The 26,721-nt window shown below is 53.9% G+C and overlaps 1 protein-coding gene across 2 annotated transcripts in view; it reads left to right on the top strand.

Moving 5' to 3' along the window:
- The first annotated feature begins 1,374 nt into the window (after nt 1–1,374).
- Nucleotides 1,375–26,721, top strand: part of MID2 (midline 2) — a 117,392-nt gene continuing 92,045 nt past the window's right edge. The window contains exon 1 of one of the 2 annotated variants that reach the window (XM_074915261.1): nt 1,375–1,459. The gene's annotated coding sequence lies outside the window, so the exon portion shown is untranslated. Of the gene's footprint in view, nt 1,460–17,046; nt 17,080–26,721 lie in introns of those variants that run through there. The other variant, XM_074915262.1, reaches the window with a different exon arrangement.

Here is a 26,721-nt window from a genome sequence, read left to right as displayed (position 1 = left end):
GCTTCACCCCAACCACCAGCACAGAGTGCACTGAGCAGCCCAAATCCAACCCTGGCTACCTGCTGTGGCCTGCTAGCAGTGCTGAATTTAGAAAAGTGGCTTTAATTTCCTGCCTGTCTAACCAAAGGAGGATCGGGCTGTATCAGGCTCTGATCTGGCTGTTTGTTCTCTTCTCGCTTGGCCTGCACAGATGCAGACGACAAGGACTGGTCCCAGGACAGCTATGAATTACATGACTTGGCCACAGCTGTGCAGGCTGTATTTTCCCTGCCAGAAAAGAAGAGGTAGGATTTAATGCAGAATAAGTGGCTCATATTAACTGTCCCGCTGTCAGATCCTCCTAGGGACAAGGATTTGTAATTCCTCTGCGTGGTGAACTAGGTGAGAACAAGGCCAGCCGTGGTTGTGGCGTTGACCTCCACTGCTTGGTAGAGTACAGCTGTCTTGTTCCACTGGAAAGTCACAGTGTGACAGCTACCATGTGCTCGGTGTCTGACTGTAAAAATACAGCACGTTTGTGTGTGTGTGTGTGTATGCAGCGATGATGGTATAGCAGCACGTTAAGGGCAGAAAATGAAACGGCTGCAGGTCCCTGCACACCAAAATCCTCCTCCAGCATCCGCAAGAATCTCTCCCTATCTCACCTTAAGGAGCATCAGGAGCCTGGATATATTTTTCCTCATGTTTATTTTAAAGAGACGGCTCATTTAACACTCGGGGCTGTCTTCAAATATAAATAACCTGTACAGCACGTATCCATGTTACCGAGGAATAAATTACACTCCTGGGTTCCCCCTCCCTTGCTTCCCTTTGATGTTATTGCCGTGGATATATCTGTATGTATGTATGTATACGTGCACTTCATACATAACAATGTCACCTCACCCAACAGCCTTTCTGCTGTACGGAGAACACCAGGACATCCCTCCACTTCGCTGAACTAGAAAGTAAAATCCCTCGCCCAGCCTATTTTCCAGCCGGATCTCCCGATGGAAAACCAACCCCGCCGGAAGACCCGCTGCCGCGCACCCCTGGGGACACCCGCTGCCCCCCCAGCCCCGCGGCAACACGTTACACGAAGATCGCGGGGGCTCGGCGCGGGCGGGTGCGTGACTGCCGGCTCTGCCCCCACGCGTGGCGAGACGCGGAGGGGCGGGGGGGCTGTGTGGGCGCCCTCCGCGCCGGCCCAGCCCCGCGGCGGCGCCTCCCCCGGGTGAGAGGCGCGGGGAAAGGGGGGGGTGGCGGGATCCCGGGGACACCGGCGCTGCGGGGCTCACCTGCGGCGGGGCGGGGCGGGGCGGCGGGGGGAGGCGGGAGCGAGCGAGCGCGGCACCGCCCCCCCCCCCCCCCCCGCCCCGCGCTCCGCCGCCGCCCGCCGCCGCCGCCGCCGTCTCCCCCGCGCCGCCGCCGCGCCTCCAAGATGACCGGGCAGCGGCGGGGAGGCTGCCGCAGCCCGCTGGTAGGTAGCGGCCCCGGGGGAGCGGGAGGAGGCGGGGGGGAGTCTCGGCCAGTGCCCGGGTACCGGCGGAAGGGGATACCGAGCGCGGGGCCCCGGCGCGGCCCTTCCCGGGGGTTTGCAGCAAGTGGCGGGAGGGACGTGGGAGGGGGGAGGCTGCTGCCCTTCCCGGGAGCCGGTGTCCGGTGGCGACTCCCCGCCACCCCGGCTTAGGTCTCCCGGCTGCAAAGTGCGTTTGGGAACCCGCCCCGGCATCTTCCGCCGGTCGGCGGGGAGACCCGGGGGGGCCCCAGCGCCTTCTTCCCTCCTTCCGCGGGGGGGGCACTGAGGCACCGCGTCCTTCCCGGCCCTCGCTGTTCCCGTCCTGCGGGGAGCAGCGATTCTCACCCGGCGGGAGAGGAGACGGAGCGGCCTCCCCGCGCCATGTCGGCTCTGCCTGCCCGCCGGTTACTGACCCAGCAGCACCCCCCTGCTCCCCCACCCCCCGATTTCCCCAGGTAGGGCGCATCGCACCCCTTCTGCCTCCCAGCCCGGTGACTAGATGTGAAATCCCTGCATTTTTTGTTTCCAGGCTCCCGCTGCTGTCAGCAGGGAGCTCGGTGTGGAGCCGCTGCCTTCCGACTGCTCCCGTTTTCCTTCCTAGCGGCGTGGCACAGCTCTAGTCGTGATAAACTTTAGTTAAATGGAAGTTAAAAGGTAATGGGTTCTCCCGAGACTGGCGTCTTCAGGAATCACTGAGGCTTCTTTCAGAGCAAGAGGGAAGAAATGGGCATGTGTAATCTATCTGTTAATGCAAACCCGGCTGTTGTACTGAGAGTCTGGGCAGTATTTCTTGGAATATTGCTCTGGCATTTTATTGCCTGTGCCCTTAGAGATATTATTGCTAGTCTTGAAGTGGAGCGTGTTTTGCTTGTGCTGCGAATCTGTTGAGCTGTTAGAAAATGCGCCTGAGTGACATGCGAGAGCTGAATTTCCTCGTCCTCACGCTTTATTTATGTGTCTTGCCTCCAAAAACATATCAACCACATATTTCATTGCTCTAACGTGCACAGCTAGAGATGGTTGTAACGTAGCTGGGGCAGCAAAGGGCTATTCTGCCGAACGGGTTGTGGAGTTTCTGGAGAGGGCAAATGGCTCTTGTTGCTCCATCATTTCCTCAAGTCTTGACATGCCGGGGTGTTAATGGCTCCGGCTCTGCCTGCCCTGTCTGGCTTTCGCCCAGGCCTCCTCGCGCTCTGGAGCGAGCCCTGAAACCTCGACTGAGCCTTTGTTGTTGGAAGGCGGCTTCAAGGAGACCGGCTCTGCTTGAGGAGCTGCTGCAGCCGGGCTGAAGCTGGCGGCCGGTGCCAGCCGGAGCACTGCACGTTGCACCGGGACGTTGCTGGCTCCTGGCTGGCATTGCTCGGTGGCCAGGTCACCACCGGGCAGCATCTGGGAAGCACTGCCAGCCTGACACCCTGCATGCATGGGGTCGAGTGGGGGCTTGAGCTGCTCCTTGACTCTCATAATAAGATCGGTGGTGCCCACCCTTCCTTATCCCCCCGCTCCGGCGAGGAGGTGGTGTGTGGTGACCCTGTGTTTGTGCTGGAGGGGGACTGTGGTGGGGCTGCCCGCAGAGGGCTGGGTTCCTGGCTGCGGGCAGAGCCCTCTGGTCTCTGCAGGTGCTGTGGGCTCAGCGCTGTGATTGTTGCTGCTGTGTTTGCCTGCTAGGAGCACGCTCGAAACTCCTCGCTTGGCTCTTGCCCCTAGCAAAGGGGTATTAAAACCAGCCACGAATTGGGAGGAAGAGAGGCTGGTTGTGGCAGTCTCCCAGCTCCAGGCAGTGGTGTTAGAATGCTCTCACACCCAAGGGGGTATTCCTTGAGGATGCTTCTGGGAAAAGGCAGCAAGTGGGATAGAAATATGAGGAGGAAGAACTAACGTCAGGGACAAGAAGCAGTTGCATCGATTCAGGCAGGTGTTGTTATTGCTACAGAGCCCTGGGTGTGCCGGCCGCTTCACAAGCGATTAGAGACAGGTCTGTGCCCTGCGGAGCCTTTTGTGGCATTGGGTGAAAGTAGTGTGTGCGTACAGCCAGGGTCCTGAGAGTTGTGCTGCCTGCTTTGTAAATGTTGCTTTAGAAAAAGAAATTAAGCTATAGTGGGTGATAAGTTCCCTCCCTTGAAGAGTGTGCTTGCAGGTGGGCTGTGCTCCAGTGGCCTCCTTGGCACAGGCACAGCTTGGGGGGGGTGATGTGCTGACAGTTTGTATGTTGTTGCATATATATGTTTATAAGCAGGGAGGTATCATCCTCAAGACCACGTGAGATTGATAGATGACTTAGTTTTAAAATCAGGATTGTCTTGACTCTTGATCATCCCCTCTAGGGGATCAGGAGACATGTTTCCAAACCTGCCCTTGGGTTTTTCATCCTGAATCCCCTGGGCTATGGCTCTGAGTGGGTTTTCGTGCAGGCGGTGGTTGGGGCCGCTGGAATGTTTGAAGTAGAGGGTGGAGGGGGTCTGAGCCTGTTACCTCTCAGGTCAGCTCCTGACTTCTAGGAGTCATCACATCTTGGAGGCTGGTTGCTGGAGAGACTGTGGCTTTCAGCTGTCCCATCCAAGATGCTGGAACCAGAAGTTTCTCTGCAGGCTGCACAGCCGGTTCTTTAAACGAAGCTAATAAGCAGTGTGATTATTTTGTACCTCTGGAGGGAGTTACTGCTTCTGATAACATTCCCACCTTTGCTTGCTCGAAATCCCTCTGAGGCTGGCAGCCCTCTTCAGGGTGAGCTATCAGAGTATTTCAGGAGGGTTTGTGACTGCAGAGGATGCTCCATTGAGCATCTTCCATCAGGGGGGGAATGACAAACAGCCTTGGGGAGGTTTGGGGTCAGGGTCTAGTGTCCTTGCCAGAACTTGAACCTGTGCTGCTGCTTTTGCTTGTTTTTAATATTCTTCCCCTGGAAGACAAGTGCATGTTGCAGCTTAATGACTGCCTGGCTTTACCGTCATCTTTTGCAAACAAGCAACTCCGTCAGCCTCTCTGATTAACGAGACGACGCGGCGGGGAAGCCGATGACTGGCCTCCCTCGGCTGCCTCCTCCAGTGTGATTGCTTGCTGGTGTGGAGCTCGGGGTCCCAAAAATGCCAGGGCAGGGAGGTCACCGGCGGGGAGAATGGGGCATCTGTGTGCCGCTGAAAGCTGCCTTGTGCCGTGCGAGGGCGGCGGGGCCCTGGCCGTGGCTGCCGGCAGGGCTCTGGCAGCCCAAGCGGCGCTGGGGAGGGAGCGTCTCGCCCCTCGGATCCTGTGCCGCCTTCCTGTTTTCTTACGCGCGGCTGCAAGAAAACACTGCGTTAGCTCTTTTTGCCAGCGGCCCAGGACCTGCCTCTCGTCTGCTGGGTGTGGAGACAGGGACAGTGCTGAGCCCCGAGCCTATGGCTTGTGTTGTCCTTGGAGGTGACACGGGGGCAGAGCTGGGCACGCTGCAGCCCCAGCTTTGCAGGGTGGAGGTGGCAGGGCCTTGCCAGCATCAGTGAGATGTGCGGCGCTTGGTGGCTTCAGCATCTGACCTGCCTCCCCCCCCTGTTCCTTGCCCTAGCCCCGAGCAGGCTGGAGAGCACAGCCGGTGGCAGAATAGCTCCTTTTGTGCCTCTGGACACGCTGGCCTTTCTCAGGAAATAGCTTATTGTATTCGCTGGCAGCGCCAGGCTCCATCAGTGCCTCTGCTCGCTGCCCCCACTCTGTTCCTGTGCGTGGGCTGCCCTCACCCCTGCCCGCTGCAGCAGCGCCAGGCCCTGGGTCCAAGCGGGTCCTGTGTCCGGGAGGCAGTGGCTAGGATGGGGACATCCTTGCCCTTGCTCAGCTGGAGCTCCCGACTTGCAGCTGGGAGGAGGAAGGCAGCTTCCCTACACCCCAGCAATGCCCAGTGGGGTGCTGCCCTTCAGGACCCATCCCGGTGTGGGGATGGGGCTTGGTGACAAAAAAGCTTGGCGTGCCCGCTCGTCTGCTGGGTTGAAGCTCTTTGCCCTGCACAGCCTGACTGTGCTGTGCCCCTTTGCTCTGTGCTAGGAAAAATCCTGCTCTGCAGGGCTGGGGCATGCTTGGACCTGGTGTGGGGGATCAGGAATGCCTGTGTGTGAATTTGGACCTCTTCTTGCTCTTTTTGTCTTCTCTCCCTGCCCTCTTTCAGCTCGGTGGTGCTGGTTTGCCTTCACACAGCTTGTTTGTCCCCACGTCACCGGCTGGGCTTGGCTTCCTTGCTGAGCAAACCAACCTCACTGGGCTCCGGGTGCCGGAAGGGCAGGGGACATTCCTTTGCCATCCCTTTTCCCTGAGTCCTCACAGACAGCGCAAGCTGTCATCCCTCTCATGTCCCTGTCCCCTTTTCCCTCCTCCCATCATGTCTCCTTCTGTGCAGGGGTGCTCGAAGGGGATGCGGGCTGTCCCTGTGTCGTACCAGTGGCCACTGTGAGAGCCTGGGACCAGGGAGGGGATGTGGCACCATTGCAGGTGCCATCAACTTACCCGCATCACCCAGGTGCACAGCAAAAGCCTGGTGTGCTCCACAGCTCCAAGGCTGCTCCCTGCGTTGGCCCGGGCTGCACTGGTGGGATCGTCCGGGCACGTTTTTGGCTGTGCTGAACAGGAGTCTTTTAAATTGAAGTGGAAGTGGCTTGCGGGATTTGAAGGGTGTTTCCCAAGGAAAACCGTGTTTATTATGAAAAACTGTGATGGCTAGGATATGTCCAGGTGGAGGAGCATGCTTGGTTAACCTGCTGCAAGCAACCTGGCCTGATATGTGGATGTCTGCTCCTCCTCGGCTGGGTGTTAGCAGCTGGTTTTGTTTCCTTTTGGGCATTTCCTGCCAGATTTCCGCACTTGGAAAGGAAGAGGATGTGGATAAGAGCTGGTTCAAATGTGATCATCAGCCAGAGTGCCCTATGGGTGAATGAGGACACTTGCTCTCACCCATGCAGTTCAAAAATGATGCTGGATATTTTGTTCTCAAAGTTTAAGAGCAGAGAAACTAGATAGAAAGGAGTTTGGTTGTTTGAGGGGTTTTGTGGTTTTTTGTTCTTGCAGCTGTTGCAGAGTTGGATGCTGCAAGCTCTCAGGTCTCAAAACTGTGTATTTTATATCTCTATCTGGACTCTACTTCAGAGGGAAAAGGAAAACCCAGTGGCTTGTGAAAAGCCAGTATGAGAAATAATAGGAAGCCTGCTACTTTAGTGAGAAACTGAGGGCAAATCCAAGAGATGGTTTTTGCAGGCTGTGCAAGAAAACATTTAGCAGGTCTGTGTGCCAGCTCTGCACATGAGTGACTTGGTGTATGTTGGGAGTCCCAAGGCTTTGCCTGCTTTGTGACATGGCTTGAGATCCTGAAACGAAAGGGGCTCTGTGTTACTACTGTTTGTAACTGGAATTCACGTCTAAGAGGGAAATGAATTGCTAGGTCTGTTTGTTTATTCCTCCTTTCACAGACACAGGAGCTAGGCCACAGTGGGGTAATGGCCTAGAAATGAAATTTCATTTTAATATGCAAACGCAATTTTGAGTTTGTTGACTGAAGGGGAAAAAATTAACTTCAGACAGCAGACAGAGGTCTTCCTGAAGTAGGATTCAAGCACGGCGTAATAAATATGAACTGGCTGATGATCTATATGGGAGTAAAGAGAAGATGTGTACACGCGCATCCCTCTGAAATGCAGCCGTGCAGCATCCTTCAGCAGCAAGTCAGAGTTGATGTGGAATAAATTAGCTTTTGGTTTTTCAAAGAGGCATGGAGCTAGTTAAATGTGTTTCATGGACAATCATCAGAAGAACCTTACTAAATCTGGTTGTGTATCTGGGCTGATAAAATCAGGCAGAGTAAGGCCATCTAATGATGCTCAAGTACCTGAAGGAGGGGGTGGGCTGGGGTGGGTGCCTGGCACTGGCATTTGAGCACCCTGGTGTGGTGAGGCTGTGAGCAGCTGCTCCGGTTTGCTGCCCAGCTGGGTCTCCTGGAAGGGAGGAATTTGGTGGCGCTGCTTTGAGCTGCAGAGCGACCTGGCTTAATGCTTTGTTAAGGAGCAGGCTGGGCTTTTTCCTGGATGCTGCACTGGCTCAGGCTGCTGCTGGGTGCTGCTGCTGAGCACCCGTGTGGAGCCCCACCGTGACACTGTGTGATGGTGGCACTGGTGGCTGCTGGGCTTGTGGTAGTGGTGCCTGAGATGCTGCGGGGCTTTGCATTGCCGGCAAGAGTGTCCAGGGCTCCGCCGTGTGTGGGACTGGTTGTCTGCCTGTCTTGCTCCACAGCTTCTCTCCAGCGGTGGTTGTAAGCAGATGGCTTGGGGGAGAGGAAATGGGGCAAGTGAAGGTGGCAGGAGTCTGCAGCCCCTGTGCAGTGGGGAAGGGACAGGCACAGGAGCTTTGCATCCCTCTCATAAGTGCTCCAAAGCCCCAGAGCTGGATCTGCTGCCCGTGCAAGGAAGCAGATGTGGATCCAGGCTTCGGAAGCCCTGCACAAGGGGATTTATCCTGGATGGATGAAGTGTCTGCACCTCTTCTTACTTATTTCAGCTGAAATCTAATGCAAGAAAATCCCTTTTTTTTTACTGTGAGACTGGTCAAATGCTGCTATAAGTTGCCCAGAAAGTCTGTGGAGTCTCCACCCATGGAGGTATTCAAAACCCATGGTCCTGGGCTGCCTGCTCCAGGTGACCCTGCCTGAGCGGGGATTGGTCTCCATCCCCAGAGGTTCCTGCGGACCTCAGCGTTTCTGTGACTTGTCTGGTTTCTCATCCAAGAGTCCCTGGGAGTGTGGTGGGCTTGGTGGGGTAGTACAGTGCCCCATGGTCCCCGGGGAGGAGGGATGCAGTGGATTCCGTGTTTGCCTTGCAGCACAGAAGTCGGGGAGAGGCGATGGCTGTGCACTTGTCATCTCATAGGCTTTTGTGTTAAGAGACCGACGTCAGCCTGTTAGTGTGTGGTTATTACTAGAAGTGATGTCTCTCTCTGGAGGGATATGCTGGGACCAAGCAGAGCCCAGGGACGAAGGGAAGAGCTGGTTTCCCAGCTGTTAAAAGGGAATTTAATATGGGAGACTGCAGTCTGGAGGGGTTATTTGTCAAAGGGAGAGCGAGGCGCTGGCAGGTGTGCTCCTGGCAAAGGAGGGACAGTTGATTACTCTCTGTTTTAGGGACAGTATTGCTGGGAGCCCCCTCCTCTGGTGTGAGGAAGGAGGGGACGAACTGTCTCCACAAGCCCAGCATATGTTAGTGTGGGGCTATTGGTCAGCAGTGTAGTTGGAAGAATAATCATTGCAATACAGAGAGGGAGGGTGAATTGATGCCTAGGGTCCAGAAGTCACCCAAACAGCCGGGTTTATGGCTGGGGAGGGAAGACATCAAAGAAAATAATAAACCAGTTTAGGGCTGGGATGTTGCTGAGAGAAGGGGCCATGGAGGGTGTGGGGCACCCTATGGGTGACACACTGGGTGTCAGTGCTGGGTGGATGTCAGATGTTCCTACTTTGCAACCTGCAACCGTCCAGAGGAGAGAAAAACTCTCCTAGGCAGTTACAGGCAAGCTGAGCAAGAGCATCTTGCATTTAAGAATAATTTTAATCTTTTAGCCCAGTGCACATAAAGGCAGCGGTGGTGTCTAGAGGAGTTGTTCTGCATGGTCAGTCTAGCTCTGCTGCCTGCTCAGCTCCCCCAGAATGGCTGGGGAATTCAGATGAGAAGCAAGGAATGGATTTTCAATGGTATGCATGATGAATTGCTGGAAAAAGAGAGGCAGTGATGCTCCAGAAATGTGCTCTGTCAGGATCCAAAGGCCTCTGAGAAATGGGGGAAGTGCCAAGGCAAACCTGATCTGGGGGCAAAATGTGGTGGCCTCTGTTATGTGTGTCATCAGGCTGTTCAAGGGGCCTTTTGGCCTTGAAACTGCTGGTCTCAAGGTCACCCCAGGGTTTCAGCTGCCTGGAGACAAGCCTGCTGGCTGCAATGATGTGGTGCCCCCCCCCACCCCCAGCCTCCCAGGAAGGCCCCAGCTTAGCACTGATGTCCCGGCAGGGATGGAGGTGAGGGTGTCCCTGGGGCACAGGGACCTGCCAGTGATGGCAGCCATTCCTGGGGACTGTCTCTGTCTCCAGCTGTGGAGTTGCAGCTTGTGCAAAGCCCAGCACAGCTGCCCTGCCGTGCCGAGGGTCACCCACTGGTTACCCCTGATGTGGGGCAGAAGAGCTGTGCTGCCTTTTCCCCGTTCCTTCTGTCTGTTTTGGATAGTGGGATGCTTCAGGCACAGGAGAAATCCAGAAACTCTAAATTGTTGCAGAAATATGTTGGCTCAGGCCATGTAAAGGCATTTTGTTTATCTTAAAGCATCCGAAGTGTTCTTAAAGCTGGCGCTCGGGAGCTGCTGGAGTTTCTCCGGCAGCATGTCCCGGGAGCCGCCTGCGCGCACGTCGGCTGTCTCCTGAACCCTGTCTGTAAACACGGCAGGCTCGTTTAGGCACCGCTCGTGTTGCCAAGGACTTCTCTGGGGATTGCTTTCCTTTAGCACTCGCGTTTTTTCATAGCTGTAAGCAGCTCCCCCAGAGCTCAACAGTTTGTACAGGGGTTGAAGCACAGAGCAAGGGTCTCAACTGGTTCTGAAACTCTCCTTGCGAGATCCCGAGCTGCAGCAGAGTGCTGGAGAATTAGCCAAACTCAATTGCATTTGTTTAGCAAATTTGCTCTGATTTCTTCTGGCTTGCGCTTTGCATCACGGTATATTTGTGGCATGCTGGGACCTGGCCTCAGGTCTCTCTGCTGGTGCCTCTGTCTGCTGTGTTGCTTTTTTTCCCACCCCAGAAATGTGCTCTGATTTTTTTTTTTTTTTTGGGGGGGGTGTGGGGGGGTGGTGGTGTTGTTTTTTTTTTTTTTGCTTGGAGTGTTTCTCTGGTTTTAGATGGCTCCATCTCTTGCTCCCTGGTGCTGAAAGTGTTTGTGTGCCTGTAGGAAGGAGGAACAGGCTGGGCTTTGTCTTGCAGGAGGGTGGTAGGTGCTGAGCTGCATGTGTCGGGGCCTTTTCTATGAGAAGCAATCCTGGCCGTAATCATCTTGGCGTGTTCCTTCTCCTCCATGGCTGATGGGTGGGAGATGTCCTCTGGGATCTCTGCTGGCCCCACAACCATGCCTGAGGTTTTCCTGAGCTCCTGCTTTTCTGTGCTTTGCCTCTCAGGCTTGCTTTCCTCCTGGGGACTCTCGTGTTTCTTCATTGATGAGGGGTGGCCTCTCCCAGGGACAGGCTCCTCTTCTTTATCCTCTTGGGACTCTTCTTAGTCCCCAAATCGAAACTTCCTGGTTTCCCTGTTCTCCCTTGAAATCGTGGTCCTTCCTTTCACTTCCTGAAGCATCTGCCACACTGTCCCAGTTCCCTACTGCCCCATCCCAATCTTCCTGCCCCCCCTTGCCCTTCCTCTTCCCTGGCACTCCACAGCTGCCTCTGATAAATGCTCTGTAGCCATTTTGTGATCGGACCAGGAGGATTTCTTCCTCATGCCCTGCTAGAGATGCTCTCTCCTGTTCACTGCTTGCAGTACAGGCTTATTTTATCTCTTTTTGTGTCTCTTCCCTTCTCTTCTGGCACGTCCACTCCCATTTCCCCACCACCATCTCCTTGCTCTCGATTATCTCTTTTCAAGCCCATTGCAATTGGTCTCCCTGTTGCTGGTGGCTCCCAGGCTGGGTTCCTTCCAAGCCTCGGAGGGCCTCCTGACCGCTCCTGCTGTGCCAGGGCCACATCCTGCACCATGCCAGAGGTATGCTTCCCGCTCTGCTGTTCCCCCTCTCCCATCCCCAGGCTGGGCATGACTCCTGAGCTGTGCTGTGTGCTGAAGCCAGCACCTGGGAGGCTGCACTCAGGGGCAGAGTTCACTGGGCACTGGGTCTGCAGGGAGGCAGCAAGTCCCTGCGTGTTTACATGAGGAGTATGAAATGCAGAGCCTGGGTGCTGAGCTCTGCTGCTGAGGAAGAGGTTGCTAAATTTTCTTGTATGCCCTTGCTAGCTTACTCCTGGACACTGATATGAAGCACAGGGATGCTGTGGCTTCTGCTTTTGGTATCCTGGGCACCTCACTCACAGTGTTTGGGCTGCCAGTGTGCCAACTGCAAGAATCTGCCTATAGTATGAAACTTGATGTCTAAGAAGAATATTGCACTGGTCTTTGTCTTATTATGATTTGAAAGGAGGAAACCCAGCTTCTGGTTGTCATTGGAGGATGCTTTTTTGGGTGCTGGCTGTTGTCACTGCCTTGGCCCCCTGTCTCCATGTTTTACACTTGCATTTTTCTGGCATGAAATATTTAAACCTTTTTCATTCCTTTTATTGGATTCTTGAAGTCTTTTAGCAGCACTTCATCTCATGAATTATCATCAAGCAGTGTTACTGCCCTGCTTGTTGGGAGGGAATTCGAGCTGGTCTGCAGGGGTCATTGGTGGCAGGGTGACGTGCGTCACAGTTCGAGATGCCACAGGGCTGGTGTCTCCTCAGAGTGAAGGGTGGTGATGCCCTCTGCCATGCTGAGGCTGCCATTGGTGAAGATCCAGGTCCCACACTGGCCCCAATGTCCTTGCTGCGTTTGGGGATGACAATGGGCAGGAAAGGGGGCTTGGGCTCCTCCATGATGCCTGAAAAGCTGCTCAACGCTCCAGCCCTTGGCTGAGAGAGACCATGGTCTGGGAATGCCAGGCTGAATTGGTTTATACAAATTTTTTTTTTTTTTAAACTCTTTCACTCCTGCTAATACTTTCTGAAGCTTTTGGCCACTGGTGCAGTCCCTATGTAACCTGCAAAGTGCTGTGCTCCCTTTAGCATCCTCGGGATTTGCGTTTATTATTCTTCACCAGATGCAGCAGGCTTCCCGTGGAGAATCAAGGCAGTTGGATGCTCTCGGAGGCAAAGGCCCCTCTGCGTGTAAAACATCTCCAGCAAGCCTCTTACAGCATCTGTGATTATTACAAATGCAAAATAGAGAGCATTTTCTTTCTTTCAGATTCTTAAAAGAACACTTCAGTGTTATATAGTAGGTATTGTCTGTGCTGTGTGCCTCTTGTTCCTAAAAGCCATCCTCTGCCTCCCTCCAGCAGCACGCAGGGAGGGAGTGGCAATGGCAGGAGGAAATTACCTTTGTAGTTACCTGCTTCATCTCATGAATTGAGTCTAAGGAGAGCTGAAAGGGATGGCAAGGAGCTCCGTAGCCCCTGCACACCGAGAAAATGGTCTGGGTTGCCCCCTGGATCAAGGAGGAGCCCTCGGGGTGATGCAGCATGGCAGAGCCATGCTGGCTGGGGAGTGTGGGCTGCTGTGCTGGGGACCAGTAGTGATGGAGGCAACCTGTGTGCACATAAACTTTGGGGAAGTAGGCTAGGATTGTGTAGTTATTCACTGTGCTCTGGGATACAGCCTGCGCTGGGCTTCAGAGCAGAGAGTTTAAGGGTTATGCCCTAGTCTTTCACCACAATCTGTTCTGTTACGTGACTTGGTGAACTGCTTGTTTCTAACCTGGCTGTGTGCACTCAGGACCTGTCTTGCTTGCTCAGTGTTTAATCCCCATCCTGGTACAAGCTGTGTGATATGGTGGATGGTGTCCTGCAGCAGCATAGCCTTACTGGTGTCCTGCTGATAACCTGGCTTTGATCAGAAAACTCCTTGGAGGAAGAGGAGTGAACCCAGGGCTGTTCCTGGAGAATGCCAAGTGTTGCATCGCTGGTGGAGCATCCTGTGGTGTGCCACATAAAGTGTGAAGGGACCACCACAGTGGGTGTTTGGTGGCATCCAGAGCAGAAGGTGGGGCATGGGGCAGGCAGTGTCTCTGCCATACCAGTCCCCTTGGTGTGCTGGAGCCTCCTCACTCTCACTGTAGAGCATGAGCAGCCTTGCATGGGGATATTGCCTTGTAGTGTGCCACATGGATAAATGCCCAGGGTGCTTGGAGCATCACCAAGGGGCTTGAGCGAGCCTCCAGGAGCATGTTGCTGCTGCCTGAGCTGGTCAAGTTGTGCCCATGCATCCCTCTGTCCTGTAACGCTGAGTCATCTCTACCCCTTGCCTGGATGTGGGGGTGCAAATCTTTCCAAGCCAGTGCTGTAGGTGGGTGATAAAACCCAGCCAAGCTGGAGTTGCAGAAAGCAGAGCTTAGTGCTTGCAGGTGGGTGGGCATCAACAAGTCGAAAAGATCCAGCCCCTACAGAGCCAGCACCACTTGCTCTCTGGTGGTCAGTGGTGTGGGAGATGCAGGAGCTGTGAACCTGCCAGCAGATTTGCGCCACCACAGCTGGCTGCATGCTGTGCCCGCTGCTGTGCCCCTGGTAGATCCACAGCAAGGGTTCTTAGGGTAGGGGCTGGCTGCTGGGCTCCTCAGTGCCTTGCTGTCAGCCCCAAGCCTGGCAGTGAAGCCGTGCAAATAGAATTGCAGAACCATCTCAGTGTTAGGTGGAGTAGGCTGGGGGAAAGCTGAGCCAGTTGAATGGGTGCTTTTTTTTTTTTTTTTGAGAGATGAAGGGTAAAGGTGCTTATGTGCAGAAGTGATTGAGGGTTGGAGAGCCCTCTCCAAAGGGATGCTAATGGTTGTGAGTCACCTCGGAGGGCAGGAGCATTTCGTCTTGAAAGGCTTAGAATGACCTGTTTAATGCGCTGGAGTTGACGTCCCTCTGTCATTCTGCAGCGTTGGGAGGAGGACTGGGAAATCTGGCTCACATACAGAGCACTCCCAAGGGGCTGGTGTAGGAAAACAGTTTAAAAAATTGCCATGATTTGAGAACAAGCCTTGGTTTGTCTCTCTCTGAAATGAAGAGGTGGTAGCTGTAGCAGCAGAGGATCCAGGACTTCCTCTGGCCCAGCTACTTAGGGAGGAATGAGGTCTCTAAGTGGGTTGCACCCTCCCTGTTGCATCCCTGCTGCAACGTGGGGGCTTTCCTCTGAGTTTGCTTGTGGCTGTCTGGTGTGGCATCACAGGCTGTGCCATGCTGGAAGCAAAGCAGGGCTGGGGTATGGATGCAAACTCCATCCCCAAACCTTCTGTGCTGGGGCCCTCAGCATCTGGATGCCCATGGACCTCAGCATGGGCCTGGGTGGTGCTTACTCTGGGAAAAACAGGTCTCCAGAACATGTACCTCCCACACCAGGTTCCTTAGCAAGGGGAAGCCTGAAACAGCAAAGCCCATAGCTCTGGTGCATGTTGCTTCCCTCCTTTTAAGTAGTTGGTATCTTTTAGCAGAGGCTGGTGGGCCAAGTTACACTGGCCTGGGTGCCTCTTCCTGAATGTGACAAGGGGGGAGGGTGTGAAAGTCTAAAATATCTGCTACCTGCATTGTTTCTGCATTGGGGATTAATGCTAATTATTTCCCCATTGTCTTCAGTTCCTGCAGGAAGCCTTGTTTATCTTACCCGCTTCACCAGGAATGCAACCCCAAGGAGTCTGTGCAGTTATATTTAAACTTGCACAAAGCAGCACAATAGCCTTTGAATTTCCCGACTCCGTGGCATCCGTTGCAAGCTCAGCTGTCGCGTTCAGCGGTTTTGGGGTTTGGAGGCTGGAGGGGTGCTGGGCTGGGGCAGCCCGGCGAGGCTCTGCAGCAGCAACTGCCTCTGGGCTGACTTGCACAACCTTCCAGTTAGCAGTGCTCGAGGTTGGGATCTCTGCAGGGAGGTTGGAATAGCCTTTTTCCTGCTGGCAGCGCTGAGCAACAAAACGGGACTGAAGCGTCGTCGTCTGCAGCTTGCTTTTTCATGGGCTCATGGGGCTGATGCAGAGCTGCAGCACATGTGCTTTTCAGAGCACAGTCTGAGCTGCCATCTGGGGTCGCACCGTAGCCCTTTATCAGGCTGAGAGGTTGATGGAAACCTTGGTCGAGGCAGCAGCTCTTGGCCCTTTTGGAGCTGTGCCTTGCTTGCATGGCTCTGTTCCAGTTTGTCCCTTTCCCTGTGGGGCTGCCCGGTGCCGCTCAGCAGCAGGGATTGGGGAGTGTGGCGGGGGGATGCCAAGGTCCGGGCTGGCGCACTCGGGTCTGTGTCTTTGCTAGGATGGGGCTGTACTGTGCAGGAGGAACCCCTTCTTTGGTTGAGGATCTGTCTTCATTCTGTCCCCTGATAAATGTTTGCACAGCATGAGGGTTCCTGGGGCATGCCTGTGACAGGCCAACTCCTCGCCGTGCCACACTTGTGTTGCAGCAGCACTGGTACCTTCCCAGATTTGGGTCTGTGTCTTCTGGCTCTTTCCTGCAGTGGACTTTGCCATGAGCCCAACCTTGCCTTTGGTACAGTCATTTCTCTGCACCTCTTTAAACACTGCTCCCCCATGGGTGAGCAGTGCCCCTGTCCAGTGTTGAGGCTTGGGGGCCCAGTGGGAAATGCTGGAGTGGGGATAACCCTGGCGTGACTCACAGGATGCAGTTCCTGAAATATGCTCATCGCTCAGTACGGAACCGGGACTCTAGATGCTGGAGTGGGCTGCTGCTTCTCCAGCCTCTGGAGAGACTGAGGGGTTCACCCTCAAAATATGCTTCTCCTTGGCCACCCTGCTGCTCCAAGGTCAGTGGGGGATCTATGTGCAGCTGCCTGTGCTGCCTTGCCTTGCTTCTGGTTTAGTGAAGGAGCAGAGCTTTCATGGTTGATACAGCTAAAAAGCGAGGTGCTGGGTGGTGACGCGGGGGGCTCAGCTCGCTCTGTAGCTAATGGCTGTGGGGCCTGGCAGTGCTGACATCATGCTACATTGGTCAAGTCTTTGCCTGCAGCAGCTCTTCGGAGGGCTGGATGCCTCTGTGCAGCATCCATCTGGGGGATAAAAGGCATGACTTGTTCTTCAGCCCAAAAAGTTGTTATAAAGCGCCAGCTGCTGCTGCGCTGCACTGCATTTGCAGCCGTGCCCTCCCCTCGTCCTTGCAGGGCCAGGGGCCTCTGGCTGTTTGCAGGGACATTGCTGGGCTAGAGCTGCATTGCAGGCAGTGGCTGAGGAAGAGGGGAAGGACACAGAGCTGCGGGGTGCGTTTGGAGAAGGGTTTGGATCGAAAAGCTGCCGCAATGTGTGGTCTGGCAGGAGCCGGCCGGGCACAGGTCTTCTGTCAGGAGCTGCCGGTGCTGACGTGAGTGCTGTGTTTCACTTGCCTGCCTTACAACAGTCCTGGGCAGCGGAGGAGAAGCTGGTTAGACCAGGGTGGCAGGAGAGCAAATAACTCCAGGAGAGGTGAAGGAGGGAAGGAGGGAGGTGGTGAGACCTGGAGCAGAGGAGGGGTTTGGTGGGCAGGGGAAGGAGGATTTGTAGGGGATGGCAGGGCTGCTGGTGCCAGGGCCACGGGAGCGGTGGATGTGCCAGTTTGGTGGTGTGCCAAGTCCCCAGCTGCTTTTCTTAATGACCGGGCTGGAACTGGCTTGCTCGCATCTGCGCCGGTCTTGGGAAGGTGGGGCTGCTCCCGCTGCAGCCCTTGGAGCCAGGTGCCTGCAGATGTCCCTGGGCCCAGCACCGTGCGCTGGGGCTGCCCAGCATCGCTGTGACTCCCCAGCTGCAGAGTTTCGGCCCCCGAGCTGCCATGACAGAGGGCGGGGGCTGCTGCGTTTTGGCAGTGCCAGGCAGAAGCGGATGGCTGGGGAGACTGGGACGGACGGACGGACGTGGCACAGTGAGTGGAGAGGAGGTCTGTGATGGGCTGTTGCTTGCAGGAGGGTGAGCCTGGCTGCTGCAGTCCCTGGTTTTACTAATTGCTGGAGTGCTGAGGGCTCTGGGGAGCTGCGGCGTTTGACAGGAATCAAAAGCAACTGTGCTGCACTCTAGGGACCTGCCGAGTTGAAGGGGACTGGAGAGATGCTCTGCACCTTTTTGTGTCCTGTCAACACCCAGGCCACTAAAGGAGGTGGCAGGGGAAGGTTTCCATGCCATGTCTGTGGGAATTGCCCTTTAAGGGTCCTGGGGGATGCTGTGCACTGTTTGAGGGGTTTCTTTGAACTGCTCTAGCTGCTGAGAAATCCATAGGTGTGATTCTCGTGTGCATGGCTGCAAGAACTGGTGAGCAAATTGCAGGAAATCTCTCCCTGATCTGCTTTCCACATTGTAAACTCCAGATGTCAGATCCCTCGGGAGTTGTTGGTGGGCATGTGCTGTGCAGAGGTCCCACGGGAGCACTTGGGGAGCTGTCACCTCGCCGAGCAGGGCACAGCACAGCACCTCGTGCACGCTTCTGAGCCAGGCACCACTTGTAGGAGAGAGGTAAAATCTTCCCATTAACCAGGACATAACCGAAGAAAAAGCAGATGAGCTTTGTTCCTTGCTTGCCTCTGACATCCTGAGGGTAAGTGATGTCTTTCCCTCATGGAGACATTGTGGGCTTTGGCCATAGCATCTGTGCCCCATGCAGGTACCTCAAGACAAGCTCCTTAGAGCTGCTGCTGTTTCCCAGTGAGCTCGTCTGAAATGTGAGTGGTGCTGGGTGCACATCGAAGGGTTTGCATCTACAGGTGAAGCGTTCAGCTCCATCCGCAGAGGGCTGTCGGGAATGTTGGTGGGTTTGAGGTGCTTTCAGGATCGCATGAAATCCAAACAATATACTGCAAGGCTGGCACCTGATACTGGTGAATGAGTAGCACAGCTTGATGATGGTTTATATTCTTGTGCAGTCATGACTGACTTAAAACAACACGCAACCTCTGTGCTTGTTCCTACACTGCAGTTCTATCAGGCTAGACAAATAGGACATTAGCAGCTGATGGCTTAACATTAGGCTGAGAAAAACCCCTATTGTCATGAGCCCTTCCCACATCATACTTTCTGGCCCTCGTGATCCAGAGGTGGCTGCAGATGGGAAGGTTTCATTGCATTGCCAGAACAAATAGTGCAATCAATTGATTTTTGCACAGCTGTAAGAGTATTATTAGCCATTTAAAACAATGGGATACGTTCGGCTCTGGTGCTGGCAGGAGGAGAAGGACGGCAGGGCATGCTGGGTGCGGAAGGTGCTGAGCTGGGGGCAGCGTACGTGGGGGAGTATCAGAGGGAGCATGCTGGGGTGACGGCGGCTTGTGTATGCAGAAACTACAGAAATCTCTGGGCGGTGGTGGAGGCTGGTGGAGCTGCTTGACAAATGGAGAGATTTTATCGAGAGGAAAAGAGAGAAAGGGTGATGGAAAATGCAGTGCCCCAAAACAGAGGAGCTCAAGGGGCAGCCTGGGAGCTCCTGCAGTGGGGACAGGAGTGGTGACTGGTGGGATGTGCTGGACCAATGATGCTGACGGCGGGGCTGGAGCTCCCTGGCTTGGGGTAGTGCCTGCATGTGGGTTATTAAGGCTTGTTTAGAGTTTACACGTTGGGAATAAATCCCTTTTTAGGATGTGGGGGACAGAAACCCCAACTAAAATTAGTTGTGCAAGCTGCAAGGGAAGAGGTGTTTAAGGTGCACCCCACCAGCAGTGTAGGGGTACGGAGCAGGTTGCGGAATCCCTTCCCAGCCCTGGGAGCTCCACTCCATCACCGGAGCCCGATGGGAGAAGTTCAGGAGAAATAGGATGTTGTGATGAAGTGAAACGGTTTCATTCCATCAGTCAAGACAAGGTAGGCAGCAATGAAGATGAAATTCCCCTGGCGAATAAGGTACTGTGCAAATGGAGAAATTAAAGAGCAACAAATCACCAGTGCCCGGTGGGCTCCAGCCAGCTCTTCTGAAGGAATTTAACAGTGAAGCAGCTGAACTGCCAGCAAAAAGTAATCTCTCATTAAAAGCAACTGCTGCATGGGAGCGCAGCCTCTTCTGCTCTGTCCTTAATTTAAAGAGGTACAAGAAGAACTGTGGGAATTGCAGAGCAGCCAGCTTTATTTTAGCACCAAGAAAATTGGCTGAGAAAATAATTAAAGCTCGTGTGGAAATGCCTGAGCTTTAGTGTGATAGATTAAGGACAACAACGCATGGCTTTTATACAGAAAATCCAGTTTAATCAGAGCTTTTTTTTCTTCTTTTTTCAGTATTGCAGTAAAATGATTGGGGAGGGTGGTTGGGAGATGAATTATTTGTATTTTCAGAAAGGCTTGGACAAATTAGCGAAGTTATTAAGGAAATTGTTAAGGCAGGAACTGTCAGAGGAAAGGCCAAATTCTGTTTGATGTTTTCACATTTACTGGGAGGAAAGAGCAGGCGAAGAGGCGTGTGCTGCAGCGACAGCCTGGCTGAAGGATGCTTTTCACCGGTCTGGGACTTTAAGCTTGAAATTTAGAGTTAAATATGCATAGCAGCTCCACGTGCACCAGCATATCAAGGTTGCAAGTCAAGCACAGAAAAATGAGGTAATACTAGGTCTAAATTGGCTGGATGAGCCTAATTGCCTCCCCTCTCTCTCCCTCGAGTATCTTCGTTAGGTAGGAAGGTATTGCTAATTAGACAGTCAGGAGTTCTTTTTCCTCACAGGACCCTTGTTTCTCTTGGGACAGACCTATCCCAAGGGCAAATTTAGGGCAATTTGTTGGAAAAGCTGATGTTTTCAGGAGCACTTTGTCACTGGCAGGGCTGGAGGGGAGCGGAGGGGGAGCACCTCTCCCCTGTCAAATCAGTGAGCGGATGGATCCCTGTCACTGCGGGAGGGTCCTGCTCAGCTGGAGTGGGGGCCGCGCTGGGCAGCCTGAGCTCTTTGAGGGTGGGACGTGGCTGCTGGATGGGGATTTTTATTTTGCCCTGAACAGCAATCAAATTTTGAACTTATTTTCTCGAGGACTACAAAAAGCATACAGACAACTGCTGCCCAGATTTCGTATCCTGCTGTCGTGGAGCCAAGTAAGGAAAGGGTTGCCATATTTTTTTAAATTTTTTTTTTAATGTACGGGTGGAGCAACATGGCTTTTTTTAAGCCTTATTCTTGGAAGTGGCTGAGTAATTTGGGCTGAATTTATTTTGGGGGGTGGGGGGGGAGGAAGAAAAAATAAAAGGATAAAATAAAAATAATTGCACTTGGTGTGGAAAATATCAACATGAAGAGTTAGCATTTGCCTAAGCAGGTCCAGCAAGGTTTACAGTGTGAGGCTCTGACTCTGAAAGGCTGGCAAAGCCCTGCCCAGTTTTGGTGCTGGCGGAGACTAAGAGGAATTTCAGGTGGACTTAGCAAACACTGGTAAAAGTGAGGGCTGGCAGAGAACAGGAGGGTGTGCTGGAGGGAAAAATGTGACCTACACATGTATATTGTTGGGTTTTAAATTCTCTCTAGTGGTTTATGAAAACAGGTGCTGCTGTGTCCAGCTTGGCAAAGGCTGATGCTCACTGTGCCCAAGGCACATGGACTTGTCACCACCAAATGGTAGCAAAGCCAAATGCTGGATGGGACTGGTTTTTTTTAGCCTGTTAAACCATCCACAGTTATACAATAATTATATGCTGATGCCTGGAGAGCAACTGAGAATTGCATCTTAAATAAATCAAACCCATAACTGGCAGGGCTTGGGAAGAGCTGCAGCATTCCTTGTGCTGCATGTCTGGTTGTGGGCAGGGGTAGGAGGACCAACTTCAAGATGTAGTTGTGGCCAAGCCCCAGAAATTAAAAGAAAATGCAGCTGTTAGTTTTAAACACAGATATGATGTGTTGTATTGATTTTTGGTATATGAACTCCATGGCACAGGGCTTGCATGGCATGGATGCATGGGCAAGAACTTTCTTGCACCATAAGCCAAGGGGAAACCTCAAGCAGAAGGAGCAGGGGAAATTTGGGAGTGTCTGAAGATGGTTGGAGGTATCAAGGGGAATTTTGGACGGGACAGCCGTGGCCTTAGGTGATGTACACCGGGCTGTCCCCCTGAACAGCATCTCGTCCTGCTGTTTTCCTCTCCTCCCTTCTTTCTGTGGTGGCAAACCTTTGTATCACTCACGATGAACTTTTGAGCTCGAGGTAGCAATGAAGCATGTTTGGCTTTGATCTTGTAAAAATAATAATTTGTCAGAGGTGGTAGGGGAACCTTTGTATCAAACGACTCTTGGTATAATTTGCTAAGGATATCCCGTGTAGCCCTGGGGCTCATGCTTCTCTGAGTCAGCACATGAGTTTTGGAGCCCATCAAAAAGCTGGGCTCAGAGTAAAAGCACAGGTCACTCTGTGTCCCAGTGGAGCTGGCAGCTGGCTTTGCTACCAGCTCCACAGCACCCACAGCATCGCTTTGCTCACCCTGGTTCTTCCTGCCTTTCCCCTTCCCTTCCAGCTCTGCCCTTTCTTTGGCAGTCACTGATTGATATTTATTTTTTTTCACTTTTTCTATTTCCCTTGGGTTTTGAACAGAGCTTACATTAACGCAGCTGATTCTGTTCCAAAGTATCAGTGACAGCTTGTCACTGGGGTTGTTTTTATCCCATGAACGGAAGGTGCTTGGTCTTGACTGATGCGCTGGTATGTGTATGTGCCTGGCAGAGCAGTGTCTGCCCATGGTGTCAGAGAATTGCAGAGGATGGGGGTGTTCACACCAAGTGCTGCTGATGAGGTTTGTCCCTTTGGGAGGTTGGGGGGCTGGGGTCTGAGTGCCATTCCCTGCTGCTGGGCTGGCACACAGGCTCCAGGTGGCACCCAGCAGGCTCCCACCGCCCTGAGCCGTGATCCTGGTGAGGTTGCAGGGGCCACGGACGTGTGCATCTCTCCTGCATTTGTCCTCTCCGTGAGTCGTGTCTCCCACACTTCGATCCGTCGGGAAGTGAAAGCGGGGAGGCATGGAGCAGCATGTGGGGATGTGTGACACTCTTGGGTCTGCATGCACCCACAGCAGGGGGGGGCAGTCACGGTGGTGCAGGAGGGTGCTTTGCCCACATCTCATCTGCTGCACAGACTGGCCTTCAGCAGCATGGGTGCCCACCAGCCGACTGACACCCACCTAAAACCACTCGTCATCGACGTCGTGCCGAGCGAAGGTGTGCTGGAAGGATGCCGCGTGCCTCTGTGTTACGCAATGGGAGAAATCCCACCCAGGCGTTTCCACAGCAAAAATGTTTGGGTTTATGTTACTGCTTTGTTAAACCACTGCTGCTTGTAGTCGCACCCCTGCCCAGCTTCTGGGAGGTTCCCCAGGGGCTGGTGTGAGCGTGGCTGGGGCCACCTGACCCTTGGGCACAAGTGACACGGAGCCGTTTGTAAACCGTGTTAATATTTTATAGCTTTTATATTTAGGGAGTTAATGACTCTAAACAAAGCAGATTTTAATCTAATCAGCTACTCCTCGTGCCACATCAATCCTGGACATCAAAGCAAACATCAAAGTGAGAGGCTTGAAAGGCTTCGAAGGCAGCGCCAACTGCTTCACCCAGGTGCATCTTTGAGAGAGCTTCCTCGTGCCTGCTTCTGCTCCAGCCTGGTTTTTGAGGCTCCTCTCAGTTATCTTGGATCTAAAGGATGTTGTCCCAGTAAGGAAAACAAGACTAACGTAAGAACGGCCCTCAGGAACAAAGCAAAAGGCTATTTAAACTTTTTGCATCTTTTTGCCTAGATGGCAGCGAAGCCGGGTGCTTCAAAGACAGGCAGGAGCTTGTGACAGCGTGAGGCATCTGATGAGTGGCTGCAGAGGCTGTTGGGGACCTTCTTGCACCAATCCTTATTTTTAAATTATTTTCTTGTTGTTGGTCAGACTCTGAAACAAATCCTGTTATCCTGTTCTTGTCCTTTTTTTTTTTTCCTGTTTTTTTCCTTTGTGTTTGCTGGCCAGAGAGAACCTGTGGATAAACTGGGGAGGTGAGAGGTGCTCTGCTCCCTATGCTGGGGTTGTACATGCATCCAGGAGCATCGGGCTGTTATGGCGAGGCAGCTGCTCTACCTGGAGTGTCCCAGCAAAGCAAGGGACCGACCCTGATTCAAAGGCAGTTTGTAAGATTTTTCAAGCACGAGTGCCCAAAACGAATGGGCGGGGAGCTGCCTGTGGCCGCAGTGATGGAGGTGGGGTGGTGTTATGTCTGTGCAGTGGAAGCCCCCTCGTCCTGCCGGGGTTGGAGCGCGGTGCGGGGGGCCTGGCAGATCCGGCTTGCGGCAGGGGATGGCTGCTGCGGACGGAGTGTGCGAGAGCTCCCGGGCACACGGCCAGGAGCGCTTCCTCCCCACTGCTTTCCCATGGCTGAGATGGGCTCCAAGGCTTGAGAAAAGCACCAGGGGCCGCAGAGAGGAAGCTGTTGGGAGCCCTTGTGCTCCGCAGCTTTTTTGGAAGCAGCTGCTTTTCCACCATGTCTCTTGGGGCTGGGGGGGGGGAATTAAAAAATGTGTGTATAGATATGTGCAGGGCTGCATTTGGGCAGGCCTTGATAAGGTTGCTGCAACATTAACATATCTAAATATCCAATTGCTTAATTTTATAAGCCCCTTGAGCTGATGCGGGGAAGAACTCAGAATCTCCTCCAGGCACTTGCAAATCCTATTTCAGGCAATTAGGAAGAGATAGTGCGATAGACAGGGACTGGTGCGGGCAAGTCCCAGCAGGGCACCTGTGTGATTTGCCATTTGCAGGCGCTGGAAGCAGCCATCTGCCCGGGGCAGGCAGGCAGAGGCCCCCGCCATGGTTGGGGACGACTGCCAGCACCACTTACAGGGGAGGCTGGAGCTGGCCCTAGAGCACTGGGATTGCTCGAGGCTCCGAAGCTGCTTGGCGGGAGGAGGTGAATTGGAAAATACCTGCAAAAGGTGGGACTGCTCCTGCCCTGCCAGCTCTTGGGGTGCTGAGCCACAGGCACTGCCTGGCCCTGCTGCCACCTCCCCTGCCCACCCAGGGGGATTTCTTGGGGCTTTCTGCAGCCAGACCCTCTCCTGCTTCTGCTGGTTCATCCCATCCACGCTCAGATTACGGCTGCTTTTGACAGTATTTTTCCTCTTCTCCCCAAACTGAAGCCCATGCACCCTGACAATGAGTGGAAACTGGCGGTGGAAACTTGTCTGGGTTGGGCACTGTGGTGCTTTTCATCGGGTTGGCTCCTGCAGTAGCACTGGGGTGAGGGAGTTCTTGCTGGGCTGTGACAGAATGGGACTCCGTCTGTTGTACGGGGATGGGTATCACAGTGGGCATCCCTCAGAGCCTGACTTGCTGGAGCTGAAGGAGACCTGGAGGCACCATGTGTGCGCTGGCTGTTGGGCATGATCTGGAGCATGGGTGAGAAAGGAGAGGCTGAATTCGATCCTGTGTTGCTGTGTGCCATTGGCTGCTGCCCTTTGCTTTGGGGTGGCATGGGGTAGGGCTGGGAAGGCTGCGGTATGGTAGGGAGAGGCTCTGCTCCTGAGCTCTGAGGCATCTCTGGTGGGAGAAACCCATGTGCAGGCGCAGAAGGGCTGTGCTGCCAGCCCAGCAAGCAGTGGGACAGGCAGTCGTCCTCAAACAGGGCCCGCTCTTGTATCCTGATGCTGCTAATGGAAGGGAACAATAATGGACTGAGATTTTGCTACTCAGACCTTGACTTTGGGTGGCTGTTTGGTGTCTGTAGGCAGCAGAGCAATGCTTAGCTCTCAGACCTGTCCCAATGTCTATCACACAAAGCCTGAACTCATCAGTTGATAGGAGTGGGAGCCAGTAACACTCAGTGCAGTGCTTCTTGCAAGTGAACAAGGTGAAAAATGCTCTGTCAGTTGGTGGGGGATTGCTGGGCCTGTAGCTGAATTTGTGACCCAGGAGCTGTCACTGATGATGGCTGCTGGTCTGTGGTGGGACAGAGGCGGTGACATGCAGCGGGGTTGAAACAATCAAAGCAGCCAGTTGGATCTGGGGGATGACAGTGTGCTGTTTCTTCTGGGTGATTGTTCCTGCTGTTTGTCTCTTCCTGCCTTTGATTTAATTAGAAAGCAAAGCCTCGCTCCTGGTGAAGGCTGCTGGGCTGTGGGCTGAAGAGAGGAAGGCACTTTGGCTGGGTCTTTGGGCTTGAAAAAAAAATCCTGTCATCCCTTGTTCCAGGATGGCAGCTAGCGGGCAGTAACACCCAGTTTCACCTCTCCTGCCTCTGGTGTACCAGCACCAAAGTCCCAAGCCATTTTCCTCGTAGGCATCCCCCTTGCCAGAGGCCATATTGTCATGAATTTGGAAAGAAATCCCCAGCCTTCTCCTTCTGTACTTCCTTGTCTGGGACCACCTCCTGCCCAGATCCAACGTTCCTCCAGTGCAGGACATCCTCACAGAGGGCTCAGCTCCTGCCAGCATCTCCCATCTCTGAGCCCTGTGTGGCCAGACCCTGCCCTGCTCCCCCTTACTGGATAATTAAACTCTCTCTCTCCCCTGCAGGAGATATTTCCAGCCAGTGTCAACCCAGAGCAGCGGCACACTAATTTGGAGCAGAGTGTAGCTCTTCAAGTGCTTCCCTCCACTGGGTCCCCGCAGGGAAGCAGCGGGGCTGATTAATTGATTGCTGGTTTGCTTCCAATGCAGAGCAGAGCTCAAGTCAGTGGGGCTGCTGTGAAGCCCACCCTGTCCCCCTCCTCACTAATTAACGCCCGTGTGTGGCTGTGTTGAGAAGTGTGCAGTTTCTCTTCTTGGCACCTACTCTTCCCCGCCCGTTTTTTTTTTGTTTTTTTTTTTTTTTTTTTTTTTTTTTTCCAGAGACCTGCCAGAGGCCAGCGTGAGGTCTGGGGGTGGGTTTGCATCCTGTGCCCACTGCAGTTTCAATAGGGCTTTCATTAAGATGGGGGTGTCAGCGTGCTGCCCCAGTGCCTTGCTGCTTGCTTGTCCTGCAGCCCGGGTGGAGAATTGTCCTGCAGCCCGGGTGGAGAATTGTCCTGCAGCCCGGGTGGAGAATTGTCCTGCAGCCCGGGTGGAGAATTGTCCTGCAGCCCGGGTGGAGAATTGTCCTGCAGCCCGGGTGGAGAGGGAGCTCAGTGGCTGCTGGGTCTGTGGAAGGGACGGCATTTAGGAGTGGGCTGTGTCACTGGCGGAGGCAGTCCGGGGCTTGTGGTGCAACCTGGTGCTCTGCAAAACTGGAGCTTGGAAACAGTGCAGCAGCATGTTAGGTCACTTGCAGAGAACCCGTTTCCAGCCTCACACAGCGGAGATGATCTAAAAATATGAGCTTGTTTGCCTCCAGCTGGAGTTGATTTGGGCATCCCTGGTTGTTGCTGGAGTGCAGCAGAGGACAGCTGAGAGATGGAAGTTTGCAGACTGTAATTTCGCTGCTCTTCCTTCCCCGCCCCACTCCTAAAAGGCGACGGCTGGGAGAAACACAGAGCAGGAGAATGGTACATTAGAGCTCCTGACCCACTTTGCTCAGAGTTTCCAGGACGTGATTCACCTTTTCCCCTTCACCAAAAGGAAACAGGACTGTGTAGCTGCTAGAGGGGATATTTAGAGGTTTATCTTTGCTGT

The sequence above is a fragment of the Athene noctua genome, chromosome 11 (assembly GCF_965140245.1).
Source record: "Athene noctua chromosome 11, bAthNoc1.hap1.1, whole genome shotgun sequence".
In the NCBI taxonomy this organism is placed as follows: Eukaryota; Metazoa; Chordata; class Aves; order Strigiformes; family Strigidae; genus Athene; species Athene noctua.
The sequence above is the reverse complement of the archived record's forward strand: the minus strand, read 5'-3'. Positions and strand labels throughout refer to the sequence as shown.